The following is a 3,529-nucleotide window of genomic DNA, read 5'->3' on the forward strand; positions in this document are numbered from 1 at the left end:
CCCTTACCCTCCGCCTACCCCTCATACAAAATTTTCTGCATTTTTAGATTTTTAAATAAACACTGTTTAGTATGTTTTTACCCATTTGGTTTACAGAGAGGGCCCTCATAAACTACGTTTACATTGAAATACCTGTGTTATCAAATTTGTCATTATATTCCACATCAGCCATATATGCCAGAACACACACACTCAGAGCTCTGAAACTGTCCTTAATGTACTTGTGATGTCTCTTCTTGTGTTCAGATGCATGTTATCTCACACTGGATCCAAACACAGCACACACTCAACTCATCTTGTCTGAAGACTACAGAAAGGCAACACACGTCGAAGATCATCAGCCGTATCCTGATCATCCAGAGAGATTTGAGCAGCATGAGCAGGTTTTGTGTGGAGAGAGTCTGACTGAACGCTGTTACTGGGAGGTTGAATGGAGTGGATGGGCTTATATAGCAGTGACATATAAAGCAATCAACAGGAAAGGAGGAAGTGAATCTTGGTTTGGATACAATGACAAATCCTGGAGTCTGTACTGCACTGAAAACAGATACTCTGCCTGGAATGATAATAAGAAAACTGACAGGAGTAAGTGAATCTTGGTTTGGATTCAAGGACAAATCCTGGAGTCTGTACTGCACTGAAAACAGATACTCTGCCTGGAATGATAATAAGAAAACTGACATACCAGCCCCTTCATCCTCTAATAGAGTAGGAGTGTATGTGGATGTGTCAGCTGGCACTCTGTCCTTCTACAGCGTCTCTGACACACACACACTCACACACTTACACACATTCAACACCACATTCACTGAACCCCTCTGCGCTGGATTCAGAATATTTAAATCATCATTGTCTCTATGTCAGATTAAATAATCTGCTGTGAGAAACAACTGAGACATCACAAACAAATGGTCTATTTTTTCAGAAACTTATATTTGTCCCCTTTTTTCTTACATAACTCAACTTACAAACATTAGAACATTTTGATGCTTTCAGTGTTGCTTTTTGCCTTTAGCTAACAATGGTGCTACGGCTAAACAATGCTAAACATTGAGCAAATCCATTTTCCCAAGTTGCAGTATATGCATTTAAAAGTACTATACAACGCCATGTTTGAAATAAGAGTTTGTGTGTGTGTGTGTGTGTGTGTGTAATTTTCAATGTGATTTCCTACTGATCAATGTATAATGCTGTTAAAATCTTATTAATGATATATATTGTTACTTTAAATGAGAGAGTATTGATAGATAATTTTAGTGTTGCTGAAGATTTTGTTGTAAAGTCATTTTTGGCTCACTCTATTCAACACAGTTGTTACTGCTAAATTATCTGTTGTTAAAACTATAAGTCTGAGCAAGTCGTGTTTTGTTTTGTTGCTACCTTGGCATGTTACACTTTATAGTTTTTTTTTTTTTCTTACTGTTTTAAATTTGTTAAAACATTTTGTCACGTAACCTAAAAATGTGGTTTTATTTAGGTCAAAATAAAATACAAGCATTATTCATATGACTGAATCTACCTGACATAAGCATCAGATCAGGTGAAAATGTATCTTTAATGTAATAGCTGCACTCTAAACATTGAGATGAAACAGGCGATGTACTGCAGTGTGTGATTACAGCATGTGTTCAGACAGACGTCTCTCCTCTATTTCATCTGTCTTTCTGATTTCTCCTTTCATCTCTCAGTCTGTTTTCATTCTTCATCTTCATTGGTTCCTCTCTCATGTACTAAATATGGACATTGTTGGAGTCTCTGCTGCTGGACGGGGGTCTCTGAGTCTATGTGTCCAGGACAGTCTTCTCTCCGTGGGGCACGAGTCTGTCCCTGTTCTGTCTGGATCATCTGACCGCTGTGAGACGACTGACACATGATGAAGACAGAGGAATATGTCACACACACACATGTATCCAATCAAAGTGTGCTGTATCTTTAGTAGGCAATACTGACCACTTATCACTTGTATTAAAAACAAAAGAACTGTTTACTGAAGATTTGAGTAGTGTTATACAGTAAGGTAATCACTTCTGCAGCGCACACACAGTGGCTGCGTCCTCCATGGTTATTTTTTTATCTTAACCATCATGGAATGGAACGCACAGGATTGTGGGATATCATAGGCACCGAAGTATACATCTAATGCTGCCTTCTGCCATCAGATGAAGGCATCTCAGGAGACCGGAAGTGGAGTTGTCATTGGATTTGGATGTGCCTCGATGCCTTCCTACCTTGGACTGCTTCCTCCAAAGGCAGCATTATTCAGCATTCGGCAGCAGCCATTTAATCAGTCACGCAGTTATCTTCCTCATTGCACACTCTTAGTCTAGCAAAGCATCGTAGGCAATGTATCTTTAAAGCCGAACAGCATAATGGCAATTTAAACTGCTGAATCACATCACAAACCTTATTAAACAAAACCCAGATGTTGACTCAAAACATTTATATACAGTGGGTACGGAAAGTATTCAGACCCCCTTAAATTTTTCACTCTTTGTTATATTGCAGCCATTTGCTAAAATCATTTAAGTAAAATTTTTTTTCCTCATTAATGTACACACAGCACCCCATATTGACAGAAAAACACAGAATTGTTGACATTTTTGCAGATTTATTAAAAAAGAAAAACTGAAATATCACATGGTCCTAAGTATTCAGACCCTTTGCTCAGTATTTAGTAGAAGCACCCTTTTGATCTAATACAGCCATGAGTCTTTTTGGGAAACAAGCTTTTCACACCTGGATTTGGGGATCCTCTGCTATTCCTCCTTGCAGATCCTCTCCAGTTCTGTCAGGTTGGATGGTAAACGTTGGTGGACAGCCATTTTTAGGTCTCTCCAGAGATGCTCAATTGGGTTTAAGTCAGGGCTCTGGCTGGGCCATTCAAGAACAGTCACAGAGGTGTTGTGAAGCCACTCCTTCGTTATTTTAGCGGTGTGCTTAGGGTCATTGTCTTGTTGGAAGGGAAACCTTCGGCCCAGTCTGAGGTCCTGAGCACACTGGAGAAGGTTTTCGTCCAGGATATCCCTGTACTTGACCACATTCATCTTTCCCTCGATTGCAACCAGTCATCCTGTCCCTGCAGCTGAAAAACACCCCCACAGCATGATGCTGCCAACACCATGCATCAATGTTGGGACTGTATTGGACAGGTGATGAGCAGTGCCTGGTTTTCTCCACACATACCGCTTAGAATTAAGGCCAAAAAGTTCTATCTTGGTCTCATCAGACCAGAGAATCTTATTCAGGTGTTTTTTAGCAAACTCCATGCGGGCTTTCATGTGTCTTGCACTGAGGAGAGGCTTCCGTCGGGCCACTCTGCAATAAAGCCCCGACTGGTGGAGGGCTGCAGTGATGGTTGACTTTCTACAACTTTCTCCCATCTCCCGACTGCATCTCTGGAGCTCAGCCACAGTGATCTTTGGGTTCTTCTTTACCTCTCTCACCAAGGCTCTTCCCCCCCGAGAGCTCAGTTTGGCCGGACGGCCAGCTCTAGGAAGGGTTCTGATCATCCCAAACGTCTTCCATTTAA

Source organism: Sinocyclocheilus grahami, unplaced genomic scaffold (genome assembly GCF_001515645.1).
Source record: "Sinocyclocheilus grahami isolate Dianchi unplaced genomic scaffold, SAMN03320097.WGS_v1.1 scaffold3503.1, whole genome shotgun sequence".
Taxonomy (NCBI): domain Eukaryota; kingdom Metazoa; phylum Chordata; class Actinopteri; order Cypriniformes; family Cyprinidae; genus Sinocyclocheilus; species Sinocyclocheilus grahami.